The following is a 15560-nucleotide window of genomic DNA, read 5'->3' as shown; positions in this document are numbered from 1 at the left end:
GCAATAAGCACAACAACCTATCTCATAAATAGAGAGCCATCAGTTCCTTTAGACTATCAGTTACCTGAAGAAGTATGGTTTGGAAATGAGGTAGATCTTTCACATATGAAAGTTTTGGGTTATGCTTCATATATTTTGTTAGACTCTAATAGTAGAGATAAATTGAACCCTAGGGCAAAGAAATGTTATTTTAATTAGTTATGGATTTGACATGTATGGCTATGGGTTTTGGGATGACCAAAACAAGAAAATTATTAGAAGTAAAAATGTTACTTTTAATGAAAATACATTCTATAAAGACAAGACTGCAGAATCCACAAATGCAAGTAAACAGTCATAACAAGTATCATTAGAAGAAAGTTTAGAAAGTGATGTAGTCAACAAAATGCAAAATATAGAAGTAGAGCTTGAGTCTAGGGATGGCAACGAGGCGAGGCGGGGACGGGTTTCACTATCCCATACCCATCTCCATAAACAAAATTCATCCCCATACCCATACCCAAATTTAACGGGTATCAAACTTTTGTCGTATCCCCATCCCCACCAGGTAACAGGTATATTCTTGTACCCATACTTGTACTCGTTTCCTTACTATTTCAATATTAATTAATTTTTATAAAATAATAAAAAATTACGGTAAAGGAAACATAATATTATCAAATATTCAATATTAAGAAGAGGGTTGTTTCTTCAATATCAAATATTTAGAAAAAAATTATAATTGTACATTTCAAACTAGAATACTAAATAAAATTTCATGAGAACCAAAACATTTATTAAATTTGCAAACATTAATGGAACCTAGTTGATAAAATTAAAAAATATTTAAAAAAAATACAAAAGGAAAAAAAATATTCAAATTAAAATATATTTTAAGTGTCTATTTACATCAATTTTTTAAATTCTAATGAATTTCTTTTATACACTAAGAAAAGTTATAATACATAACTTATCAAAATCACGCAAAGAGCATTAAACTAGTAATAATAAAATTTTAGCATAGATATTGTATCTTTTGAACTTCAATTTGGATGGTGATAAAATAAATTCGTGGAAAATTAGATTAAATTTTTATATTATAGTAAATAAAATTATATAAAATAATTTTTATATTATAGTGACTAAATTACAGTATGATTGATAATGAGTTAGAAAATATAAAATTATATAAAATATATCAAAATATTTTTATGCATGATAAAAGTAAACAACAAATAAAAATATTAAAAAATGATGAAATGTGTGTCTTAGAAACAATGAGAGACTATTGAATGAAATCGAACAAAATAAATGTATAATTAAGGGTATGATAAAATGAAAAATACCTTAGAGATCTAAGAAAAATTTTCAAATATCAACATAGTCAATGATCGAGAAATAACAAAAATTATCTTAACGAAACAAACGAGTTCTTCAAATGAAATTATGCCCTCTCGATGGAGAAGATCTCTAATAAATCGAGGTATTTAAGAGGCCCAAGAATCAGGTGAAAATTCAAGTCAGAAAACAGGTCTCCACAGAGCCGAGGTCATTGCAAGAATCCATAAAGATGTCTCCACAGAGCCGAGGTCACTGAAAGAATCCAGAAAGATGTCTCCATAGAGCCGAGGTCACTACAAGAATCCAGAAGGATATCTCCATAGAGCCGAGGTCATTGCAAGAATCCAGAAGGATGTCTCCCTAGGACCGGCGCCACTGAGGGTAGTTGGTTGATGATTCAAGATTTGCGAGGATGTCACCCTAGGACCGACCTCACTGTAGGAAGCTAAGATTGAGAGGAGAATATTCGAGAATATAAAGGAGAATCATAGAGAAATATCCATCTACATTTGATGAATATAAACCAGATTAGGAGATATTATTGTTGTTATTTACTAATTATCTTTTGATTAGATTATTTGAAAATATTTGATTATGTATATTTATAAAAATTGTACCTGACTTGCTTATAAATAAGAGTGTTACTCCCACAGTCAAGGGACAAAATTATTTTGGCCTAAGTGAGTCATTAACTAAGGTTAAAGTATTTCTCTATTTTTGTCTTCAGACTAAGGTTATTTTACACCTTTTTTAACCAGAAAAAAAACAAAAATTAATAATAATAAAGTAAAGATGATATTTTTTTATATTACTTGTTAAATGAAAGGTTTATGCTATCAAACACTTAAATTTATAGTGTTAAACATTCTCATGTGAAAAGAAAATATACAATAAATAACATTTAAAAAAAATAAAAATATTCAAATGTGAGACATAAAAAATATTTAATAGACATACATCATTTGAACATAATTGCATAAAGGTTATGATAAGATGAAAAATATATTGGAGATGTGAATGGATTTCATAACAAACCAAACAATTAGAGAAATAAAAAATAGAAAGTGGATAGTAATATATATATATATATATATATATATATATATATATATATATAATATGTTACTCAATTAACTGTGAATATTTTAATAATTTAAACGGGGACGAGAATATGGCGGGGACAAGGATTATAGCGGGTATGGGGACGGGGACGTGGCAGATATGTACATTTTCATACTCATCCCCATATCCAATTAAAAAAGTTGAGCATTTCCCATACCATACCCATACTCAAACCTAGTCAATGTAGGGATTTCTCGTCAAAACGGGGACGAGTTCGGATAATACTCACGAAGACAGGTTTATTTGTCATCCCTACTTGAGTCAAGGCTTGAGTTAGAACTTGAACAAATAATAGAGTCAATAACTCCTGAAATCCTAATTAGAAGATCTAGTAGAAGAATTGTAGCACCACAAAGGTATTCTCCTTCATTACATTACTTGTTGTTTACTGATGCTGGTGAGCCAAAGAATTTTATTGAGGCTATGCAGGGAGATGAATCTATTAAAGTATTTTCAGAAGAATAAAACATGTTCTTTAACCAAACTACCAAAAGGAAATAAGGTTTTGGAAAATAGGGGGGTCTATAGGTTAAAAGAAAAACTAGATGGCAACTAAAGATATAAGGCTAGACTCGTAGTAAAATAGTTCCAACAAAAATAAGGAATTGAATTCACAGGAATTTTCTCTCCTATATTGTCACGATGACTACCATCAAAGTTATCTTTAGTATAGTAGCTGCATAAAATCTTCATCTAAAGCAGTTAGATGTCAAAACTGCATTCCTACATGGAGATCTTGAGGAAGAAATCTTTATGAAACAACTAAAAGGTTTTGAAGTACAAGGTAAAGATAATCTTGTATGCAAGCTTCATAAAAGTTTGTATGGATTGAAATAAGCACCGAGAGAATGGTATAAGAAGTTTAATGAGTTTATGAGAAACTTTGGAGTTCATAGATATGAAGAAGATCATTGCCGTTACGTGAAGAAATATGTTAACAACTATATCATTCTTGCCTTGTATGTTGACGACATGTTGATTGTTGGTTCTAATATGGCAAAAATTGACAGGTTAAAGAAACAATTGTTAGAAAATTTTGAAATGAAGGATCTTGGTCCAGCCAAGCAAATTCTTGGTATGAGAATCTCCAAGGATAGATTTGAAGGTATTCTGAATTATCTCAGGAAAAATATATAGAAAAATTGCTTAGCATATTTAATGTTGAAAATACTAAAATCAAGAATACACCTTTGGGAACTCACTTAAAGTTTTCGAAAAGGCAATCTTCTTAGACAGAGGAAGAAGAAAGTCACATGTCTAAAGTGTCATATGCATCTATAGTAGGGAGCTGGATGTATACTATGGTTCGCACCAAACCTGACATAGCACATGTAGTGAGAGTTGTGAGTAGGTTTCTATCAAATCCCAAAAAGGAGCATTGGAAAAGCGTGAAATGGATATTGAGATATTTGAAGGGCACTTCAAAGATGCATTTGTCTTTGAAAAGAAGTAATCTCACTTTAGAAAGAGCACAATAGGTTACATTTTTACATTGGGTGGTACATCTATCAGTTGGAAGTCTAAACTTCAAGGAAGATTTTCTCTCTCAACCATTGAAGCTGAGTACGTAGCTATCTTAAAAGCAACGAAGGTGATGATATGGTTGAAGAACCTTCTAAAAGAATTAGGAAAAGAGCAAGATGACTCTCCGTTGTTCAGTGACAGTCAAAGTGCTATTTATCTTGCTAAAAATCAAATTCTTCATTTTGTTGAAGATTCCAGGTTCAAAGAAGCCATCTGATATGTTGACTAAGATTGTCACAATAAATTAGTTGAGGTTTTGTATTGCCTTAACTAGCCTTCAAGAAAATTGATGATGAAGGCACTACATTAGGTGGTAATGTAAATCAAACTCCAAGTGGGAGAATTGTCAGTATTATGGTGCTTGATTTAGTCCCACCTTGCTTAGTATTGTGAGATGTGGTTCTCTATTTTCCTATTTAAGTAACCCTATGTAAAGTTTGGGTGGGATACACAAAAAATAAAATACTTCCTAGTGTAGTCGTGGACGTAGGCATACACATTGTACATTGGAGCACGTTAAATTCTTGTGTCATTTATTCTCTCTCCTTTATTCTTTCCTTTATTGTCTTGTTCCTAACAGAATATTCATCATGATCAAGTTCCATTATTCAAAGATTACAAGCTATCAAGTACTTTTAAGACATAAATACAAATATAGAAACAACAAAAGATTTACTTTATGAGAAGATACTCAGAAAAATAAAAAGGGAAAGAATCAACATGAATAGAAACTAAAGATTATTCTAAAGATTTTATCTTTGCTACAATTTCCATATACATTAAAGAGTGATTGAAGAGAAGATCAAAGAAAGGAAAACCAAATTAAATCAAGAAAGGAAAAAAATATGGAGATAATATCATAACCTTCCTTAACAAGAAAGGAAAATAGAGATATTGAATTGTGAATAATCAAATACATCAATGGTAAAATTCTTAGAATGGTTATTGTTCCGCTAAAAAAAGGTGTAAAATAACCTTAGATCGAAGACAAAAAGAGAGAAATACTTTAACCTTAGCTAATGACTCGCTTAGGCTAAAAATAATTATGTCTCTTAATCGTGGGAGTAACACTCTTATTTATAAGCAAGTCGGTACAATTTTTGTAGACATACATAATCAAATATCCTCAAATAATCTAATCTAAAGTTAATTAGTAAATAACAAAAATTAAATCTCTTAATCTGGTTTATATTCATCAAATGTAGATGGGATTTTTCTCTAAGATTCTCATTTATATTCTCGAATATTCTCCTCTCAATCTTAGCTTTCCACAATGAGGTTGGTCCTAGGGTGACATCCTCGCAAATCTCGAATCATCAACCAACTACCCTCAGTGGCGTCGGTCCTAGGGAGACATCCTTCTGGATTCTTGCAATGACCTCGGCTTTGTGAAGATATCCTTCTAGATTCTTGCAATGACGTCGGCTCTATGGAGACATATTTCTGGATTCTTGCAATGACCTCGACTCTATGGAGACGTATTTTCTGACTTGGATTTGTGCTTGATTCCTTGGTCTATTGAATACCTCGGTTTATTAGAGATCTTCTCCATCCGGGATGGCACATAATTCTCCAACTTTTGAGCTTCTATCACTATAAAATAGGAGTGAGAAAATTGCTATTTTAGTAATCATCGTTTGCGGTGTCCCATACTTCATCATTACTTTTTACCTAACCCTGAATAGGTCCCCGGTTTAGTGAGCTCTCAGCATTACACAAACTTTAGCTAAATAAGTCGTTTGTTTGGTGATCTATTGTTTGGTGAGCTCTTAGTATTACACAACTTCTAAAATTAATTAAGCTGAGTAGGTCGGCTAGTTTGTGCGCTCTCAGTACAAAAAAACTACAATCTAGTAATTTGAGTAGGTCGTCAAAAAGAGGAGTGCTCAGTATCAGAGTATAATGTAGTAAGCATGTTGACTAAAAGACGAGCTCTCAATATCTGATTATGTGTAAAATCAGTTGTGCTGAAGAGGTCGGCAAAAAGATGAGCTCTCAATATCAGATTGTTTAACTCAATTGTACTGAGCAGGTCGACAAAAAAAGGAGCTCTCAGTATCAAATTGACTAACTCAACCGCACTGAGTAGGTTGGCTAAAAGATGAGCTCTTAATATCTAATTATGTGTAAAATCGGTTGTGCTGAAGAGGTTGGCGAAAAGATGAGCTCTCAATATCAAATTATTTAATTCAATCGTACTGAGCAGATCGACAAAAAAAGGAGCTCTCAGTTCTTGCAATGCATTTATCATCAATTATAATAAGAGTGTCAGTTGAGAAACGAGCTCTTAGTTCCTACAATGCATTTATCATCAATTATAATAAGAGTGTCGGCTAAGAAACCAGCTCTCAGTTCCTATAATGCATTTATCATCAATTATAATAAAAGTGTCAGTTGAGAAACGAGCTCTCAATTCTTGCAAATTGATAATAACATATGATAGTACACTCGGTTATCAACCAAGCTCTCAGTTCCTACAAATTGATAATAACATATGATAGTACACTCGGTTATCAACCGAGCTCTCAATACTAGTTTAATCAATCATACTAGAAATAGTTGGTAGGAAACCGATCTCGCAGTACTGATTTCATCAATCATATTAAAAATAGTGAGTAGGAAACCGATCTCGCAGTATTGGTTTAATCAATCATACTAGAAACAGTTGGCAAGAAACCAATTTCATAGTACTGGTTTAATCAATCATACTGGAAACAATTGGTAGGAAACCGATCTTGCAGTACTAGTTTAATCAATCATATTGGAAATAGTCGGCAGGAAACCGATCTTGTAGTATTGGTTTAATCAGTCATAATAGAAACAGTCGACAGGAAACCAATCTCTTAGTATTGGCGATACTTGCAACTTTTGTGATCTAGGTAGATCATCGGACATCATTTCCCAGCATCAGACATCGTGGCCCAACATCAGACATCATGGCCTGGCATCAGACATCATGGCCTGACATCGAGCATCCTGGCCTGGCATAGAGCATCGTGGCCCGACATCGAGCATCGTGGCTCAATATTGAGCATCGTGGCCTGGTATCCGACATCGTGGCCCGAATTTATGGTTTTGGTTATTCTACCCTTTTCCTGAACTGAGAGATAAACTTTATAGTAATAGGTGTGAAATAGATCAATCTTATCGTGATATCGGCACTGGGAAAACAATCTTACCTTTTGCCGAGCTGAAGTCAGTCTAAGTTGATTTAATCATGATGAATAAAATTTTAATATATCTACGAAATCTCTGTTAGTAATTCACATAATATAACATGTATATACATATAACTCAACATATGTATATGACAATAAGTTTATTTATATTATTTCAAGATAAATAATTGCTATGTAAAACATTTTAGAAATAATGAATTATAAGATATCATCGAAATTTTTAAACTGATTAAAATAACATACTGTTATAAAATAATTATGTTTATTATTAGAATAAAGTAGCACTAGAAAATATTTATATCTAGTAACAATAAATTTATTCTAAAGATAACAACTAACAATATTTACTAAAATACTCACATTTTACCATATGTATCGAAATCTTAGTCTATATATTTAAACAATCTTATTTTATGATTCGAGCACCATATAAAATAATTATATTGAGATTTTGAAAAACACTTTATGGTAGATTATTTCTTCCTAAATTATTCTGTTAAGAATATCTTACTTAAAACTCCTCCAAATATAAAATACTTCACACTAAAAATTATTTTCTTAATAATATTAAACAAAATATCCATGCTAAACATATATTTAATAAATTAAAAAATTTAATATTTTCTTTAACCATTCTGGTTTTTTTATTTTTAGTGCCTTAAAGAAATTATTTAATCCAATTTGTAAAACTATTAAATTTATGCTTGTGAACTTTAGATAATACAAGAAGAGTAGAATGATTTATGACTATGTGATTAGGAAATTGTTTAGATTTTATGGTTTGTAACTTTTGCCCAATTTTATTATAAACTTTTTTATGTCAAAAAATAGAAACATAACAAGAACTTTAGTTTTTTTACCTGTATCGAGAAAGAGCGTAAGCATCGATCGCAAGGATTAATTGTTGATCTATAAGTGGAGACTGAGCATACATCGATCATCTTCTCATGACTTGCATATGTCAAAAGTTTCTTGTGAGTATTGTGGAAGCGAAATCTACTGTATTGTTGGGAGTGTCATCATTCTCATTCTCCTCTTGGTTGTTGGAGTTGTTTTTTCTATTCCTCATGGTGGTAAGTTTCTTATGGTAAGCGTGGTTGGGATCTCGTTTTACCGAGCTCCCATGGTGGGCACCAATGTTCCGGTCAAAAAAGGTGTAAAATAACCTTAGACTAAAGAGAAAAAGAGAGAAATACTTTAACCTTAGCTAATGACTCACTTAGGTCAAAAATAATTTCGTCCCTTGTCCATGGGAATAACACTCTTATTTATAAGCAAGTCGGGTACAATTTTTTGTAGATATACATAATCAAATATTCTCAAATAATCTAATCAAAAGAAAATTAGTAAATAACAACAATAATATCTCCTAATCTAGTTTATATTCATCAAATGTAGATGGGATTTTTCTCTAAGATTCTCCTTTATATTCTCGAATATTTTCCTCTCAATATTAGCTTCCCACAATGAAGTCGGTCCTAGGGTGACATCCTCGCAAATCTCGAATCATCAACCAACTACCCTCAGTGGCGTTGATCCTAGGGAGACATCCTTCTGGATTCTTGCAATGACCTCGACTTTGTGGAGACATCCTTCTAGGTTCTTGCAATGACCTCGACTCTGTGGAGACATCTTTCTGGATTCTTGCAATAACCTCGAATCTGTGGAGACGTGGTTTCTTACTTGAATTTTCGCTTGATTCCTTGGCTTATTGAATACACCAATTTATTAGAGATCTTCTCCATCAGGGAGGGCACAATTATAAATAGAAAAGGAAAATTATAAAGAAAGATAGAGATGAACACATGATATATAATGTCATATTCTCAACAAGTGAGAGCAAGATAGAAACATTGAGTGCATAAAGTCAAATTAAAAAAAATCTTATGTGTAAATATATTGGGATGTGAGAACCATTGTAATATTTTTCACATAGTGAAGTATACTCAATTAAGCTTTATTTGTACCATTTTACTTTGAGATCATTTCTCATTATTCAATTTGGGAGTTTTTTTTTTTATCTTAAAGGGAGATAACGAAGGTTGTATCTAGAGAGATTTATATTGGTGACCTAGAGAGGTTGATACTCATGATACCTAGAGAGGTTGATACTCGTAATACCAAGAGATATTGATATTTGTGGTGTCTAGAGAGACTATACTCGTGTTGTAATCAAATTGAGATATTTGATTAGTGGAATTTCTTAAGCTAGGTGCTTAAGAGACCGGATGTAGCCCTTACGTTAAGGGTGAACCAGTATAAATTTTGTGTGTACTCTTTATCCTCTACTCTTGTATTTCATTGTCCTATATTTGTGCAAAAATGTATAAATCATCTACAAGCTCTATTCAACACCCCTCTTTAAAGTCATCATGTCCCAAAACATATTGTCTTCTTTAAGCTTAAGGGAATTTAGAAGCATGTTCTAAAACTGAATTGGTGTAAATTGAATACATAGTATCATTTAGTTTAAGAGAGGAAATTTGGGTTTATGTTAAGTGTTTTGTTTGTGGCCTATTTTTAGTATGTTAAGCATAACACTAGCTTAATTTCTATAATATGTATAGTGTATTTAGTAGTAGATGTCATCCTTTTTGTTGTTGTGGTTTGTGATGATGTAAGGATTATAGATTGTCAAACTAGTATTGTTTAATATTAAAATTAAATTTTTTCATCTCTTTTAGTCTTCCTAATAAAAACAAATAAAACATGATTTTATAAGCATTAGATCATGACAAACATAAATGTTTAGTCTATGCAACAAACACATAACATAGTTTGAAGCATTCCATGGTAGATGAATACTATTATAAATGTGTCAATTCTATGTATGCAAAGAATGCTTCTCTCTTATATTCTTATAAGAGGATATGAAGACTTGTCTATGTAAGACCCGAAAAAGTAAATAAATAAATAAATATTTATTTATTATAAATCCAATCAAAGGGATCTTTATCATAATTAATTCAAAAAATTATGATAAGGAGCAATGGTAGCTCAAGTGGTTGAGCGTGTGAAGTGATGTTGAGAGGACTAGTGTAGATTTTACTTTTTAACTCGCCTTATATGCCTTGGTTGTCCAGGAACCGAAGCATATAATGGCACAGTGGCCTTTTTGCAATTCTAAGCAACTTTTATGCCCTAGTTCAGAGAAAACCCGAAGCAAAAGGGGGTTATAGGCTTCGGTTCACTTAAAATCGGTGCCAAAAGTTGTTATATGCTTTGATTCCAGAGACCCAAAGACAAAATCGTGGCGGAATATTTAAAAAATGCCACTAGCTGTTACGTCTTTGGCCTCAGGTGGCATTGAACCGGTCCCAAATAGGGCCATATGCCTCAGTTATTAATTGAACTAAGGCCATAGCGTTTAATTAGGGCTCAAATTCGCAAACCCCTCTTCTTCTTCTTCTTCTTTCCCACGTTGTCTCTGCATTTCGCCGCTATCTCTCTCTCTGTAAAACCTGCGCTGCTCCGGTTACCATGTTGTCTCTACAACCACATTGTGCTGCCACCATGTTGCTCCGACCATCATCGCGTCGCCTCCTGTTGTTCGCTGCACCTCCATTTCATCGCTCTCGTATCTCTCTCTACAACGTGCACCTCCAACGTCGTTGTCACCACGCTGCTCCGACCATCGTCGCATCGCCTCCGTTGGTTTGCTGCACCTCCTTTTCCTGCACCTCCATTTCATGTACGACCATTTCTTGCACGACCATTTCGTGCACCTCCTTCCCCGTTTTCCGGTAACTATCGCGCCGCCATTCCTCCAAGGTAAATTTCCAACGCATTTTTGTTTCGTTTTCCATTTTGTATATATTAATTTTCAATTTCGGTTATTGTGAGTATTGATTTGCATTGGGATTGAAATTGTTTGGAGTGTTTTGAGTAATTTTGTGAGAGAATTGGGTGTCAATTTAAGAGCATTGCGTTTAAAATTTAGAGCACTAAGTCTGAATTTAAGAAAATTGTAACAACACTATAATTAAATAGGTAATGTATTTTGTTAAGGTTTTTTATTGTTTTTGCTTATATTTGTTACTAATGACCTTCCCTTGTGTTTTTTGTTGTCTCTTGTAGCTCTCGAATGCGTTGCATTGCATCATCTTCCATTGTCATTCGCTTTTTACGCTCCTAGGATCCTAGTTCTAATATTTTCCTATGATGTCAATATGTTGTTTGCTTTATATATGTGGTTAATTATTTGTTTAAATATGTTGTTTGCTTTTCTTATAGTGTGAGTTAGCCTTAGTTTTCCGTTTGAGATTCAATACAAAAATTATGTATTGTCCCCGAGTTTTCATTTTGAAGAAGCTACATTTTTTTAAATTAATATAAGGGGATACTATACTAATAATTTAAATGTATTGAATCTTGAATTTTCCGATTGGATAGTTTAAGAATATTAATCACTTTCTAGTAGTTTATTAGTGCATATATATTTTAAAATACATATCTTAAAATTCATGAATATTTGTCAACTGTGTTTTGTATTGATCTTCGGGTGCATATTTGATTGTGATTGATAATCACTTTCATTTCGTGTATCATGAAGGCCAATGCGAAAAGCTAAAATTTCATGTTAAGATATGTATTTTAAAAGTAATATGTACCAATAAAATAAAGAAAGTGAATCTTCTTGAATAGGATAGGGTCACACCTTGATTACAACGTGCACATTGATTCAAAGATTACTAAAATTGTTCACGGAATTTCAGTATATATATACGTATGGATCGAGATTGGATTAATTTACCATGTATCAACGTTGAGTATGAGAATGAAGTAGAAGAATTTATAAAATTTGCGCAATGTTATGAGGGTAGAAGTGATAATGAGGTGAAGTTCAGATGTCCTTGTGTCAACTGTTTGAATGGGAGAAAATTGAATGCAACTCAAGTTAGGAAACATCTTATTTGTGATAGTGTCCTTAGAAGTTATACAATATGGACATAACACGGCGAATTAATGGACTTTCCAACTGTTTCTCGAACTGAACATGTTGTCGATCCCACCATGAAAGAGCGACGGGAAGAGCGATGTGAAGAGCGAGTAGAAGAAGACAATATGGAGGACATGATACGAGATGTTGGTGTAGAAGCTTTTGTACAAGCGCATGTGTATGAGACGATGTCTGCTGATGCAGAAACTCCGTTGTATGTCGGTTCAACTAAGTTCACGCGATAATCAGCGATTTTAAGACTTATGAATTTCAAAGCGACCAATGGTTGGATAGATAAAAGCTTCACAGAATTGCTCGTACTCTACCCACTCGAAACAATGACGCCAAGAAAATTCTTTGTCCGATGGGTATAGAGTATAATAGGATACATGCATGTCCTAATGATTGCATATTATACAAAAAAGAATTTGAAGATTTGAAAAAATGTCCAAAATGTGGGTCATCATGGTACAAGCAGAAAAGAAACAATGAAGATAATGGTCAAATAGAGAAGGAAGGATCTACTTTGAAAGTAGTCTGGTACCTTCCAATCGTTCCCAAACTTAAGCGTTTGTTTGCAAATCCTAAAGACGCTAAAAACCTTAGATGACATTCAACTAAGAGAAGATGTGACAGACTGCTTCGTCATCCAGCTGATTCAATGCAATGAAAAAATATTGATCAGGAATTTCCCAAGTTCGGTGAAGAATGTAGAAATATTCGTTTTGGCTTAGATACCGATGGAATGAATCCATCTGGTAATTTAAGTGCAAGTTATAGTTGTTGGCCTATTATATTATTCATTTATAACTTATCTCCTGGACTCTACATGAAGAGAAAATACATGATGTTGTCTATGATGAATCTGATCCAAAACAGCCTAGAAATGACATAGATGTATATCTCAATCCCCTAGTTGAAGACTTAAAGTTGTTGTGGGTTGATGGTGTTGAAGTATTTGATGTTGTTGCTTCTGAAACTTTCATGATGCATGCAATGTTATTTTGCACCATTAATGACTTTCCAACTTATGGTAATTTATCGGGGTACAATGTCAAGGGTCATAAAGCATGTCCTATATGTGAAGAAAACACTGCATCTCATCAGTTGAAAAATGGAAGGAAGACTATGTATCTGCACCATCAAAGGTTTTTACAAGCTAATCATCCTTATCAAAGGTTAAAGAAAGCATTCAATGGACATCAAGGGAATGACAAAGCACCAACTCCATTAACTAGCATTCAAATTCATGAAAAAGTTAATAAAGTACATCATGTATTTGGTAAAACGTCCAAGAAGTCATCTGCATCGAGCCCCTGGAAGGAAAAAATGAATATTCTTTGATCTTCTATATTGGTCGAAGTTAGAAGTTAGGCATTGCATAGATTTCATGCATGTAGATAAGAATGTGTGTGATAGCTTGATTGGTACACTACTTAACATTCAGGGAAAGACAAAAAATGGAGTAAATGCTCATTTGGATTTGGTTAAAATGAAGATCCGAGAAGACTTAGCACCAAGGGAGGTTGGTAGGTGTACTTATTTTCCCCCTGCACGTTACACTATGTCCAGACAAAAGAAGATAAGTTTTTACTTATGTTTAAAGAGTTTAGTGTCCATGCAAGACTTGAAGCTTGTTGGCCTAAAGTCTCACGATTGCCACATCTTAATGCAACAATTGTTACCTGTAGGTATTCGTGGAATTTTACCCAAAAATGTTAGACAAACTATAACGTGTTTGTGTGCATTCTTCTCTTCATTTTGTAGCAAAGTCATTGATCCTTTAAAGTTAGATGAACTTCAAGCCGAGATTGTTATCATCTTGTGTTAGCTAGAGATGTTTTTCCCTCCATCATTTTTTGACATCATAGTACATTTACTTGTTCATCTAGTGAGAGAAATCAAGTTTTGTAGACTAATATACTTAAGATGGATGTATCCCATTGAACGTGACATGAAGATTTTGAAGGGTATGTTAAAAATCAATATCGTCCAGAAGCTTCAATGATCGAAAGGTATATTGCTGAAGAAAGTGTTGAGTTTTGTTCAAATTACATGGCAAAAGCAAAATCGATAGGAGTTCCTCAGAGATTATGGTTGAACAGGTGTTCTATAAGTAACAACATCTGAGGTGTGAGTGTGGTTAGCAAAGGTCGTGAAGAGTTGTTGCAAGCACACCTATACATATTGAACAACACAAATGAGGTAATGCCTTACTTATCTCCACACAAAGTCATTGTGAAAGAGAACAATCCAAGACAATCAGAGAAATGACATTTGATGGAGCATAATAGAACATTCATGCCTTGGTTTAAATATGAGGTTTTGAAAGATTCACAATGTTCTGAGACTTTGATGTGGTTAGCGAATGGGTTGAAATTTGATGTCATATATTGTACAGGTTATGAAATCAATAATTGCACATTCTATACGAAGTATCTAGATGATAAAAGCATAGTACAAAATAGTTGAGTTAGTCTTTAAGCTGAGTCGCTACAATTTTCTACATCTATAGATCAAAATCCTGTATTTGGATCAATGACATACTATGGTGTAATACAAGAGATATGGGAGGTTGATTATACCATGTTTACTATTCCACTATTCAAATGTAAGTGGTTTGACAATAAGAGTAATGTCAAAATGGATGAATCAGGAGTAACTCTAGTTGATTTTCGAAAGGTGGGTTATCAAGACGAGCCATTTATCATGGCATAACAAGCATCTCAAGTTTCTATGTTAAAGATCCTGCATCTGAACATTGGTTTGTCGCTCTTCATGAAAATAAAACAGATTGATCCTAATGAAGAGAATTTGAGTGATCTTAATATTGTTTTCACCCACCCATTTAGAAGAACAATATATGTTGATGAAATCCCTCTAGTTGATGATGTACATGCAATTCGAGAAGATCACGATGAAGGAATATACATATGACCAATCAATAACTTTATGTATGAATTTCGTGTTCTTGTTAAAATTTAGTTGTTTTGTTAAATAATTTTTTATATGTGATTTTATATGTTGCTTATTAATGGTTTGTGATGTTTTCGTTTCACAGATATATGGCTAAACATCATAGTTCATCAGAGGATGAAACACCCATTAAGAGACCCACCAGAAGAGCCAGTAGGTTGAGACAACTCTTGATTAGAAGAGCTAATGGTCAAAAAACACCAGTTGATATTAACGTTGACACTAGAATGCCTAGAGGTCGTTATGCAGACGTCTTCAAAAGCTATTTAGAAATGTTGGCACGAGAGAGAATATCAATCCTTACTCCATCTTTTGATCATGTCACTGAAGTTGATTAGGACATGATTTGGCAGGATTTATTGGTAACTAATATTAATGTTATTAGTGTTATACTTTGATTTTGTTGATAATATGTTAATTATTATTGATGACATTTTCTATATTGCAGCTAATATTTGATATTTCAAATGTGACGACGCTTAAACACAAATGTTTGTCAT

Source organism: Vigna unguiculata, chromosome 5, assembly GCF_037176805.1.
Source record: "Vigna unguiculata cultivar grain cowpea cultivar isolate G323 ecotype 2 chromosome 5, ASM3717680v1, whole genome shotgun sequence".
NCBI classification, from domain to species: domain Eukaryota; kingdom Viridiplantae; phylum Streptophyta; class Magnoliopsida; order Fabales; family Fabaceae; genus Vigna; species Vigna unguiculata.
Note: the sequence above shows the minus strand (reverse complement) of the source record.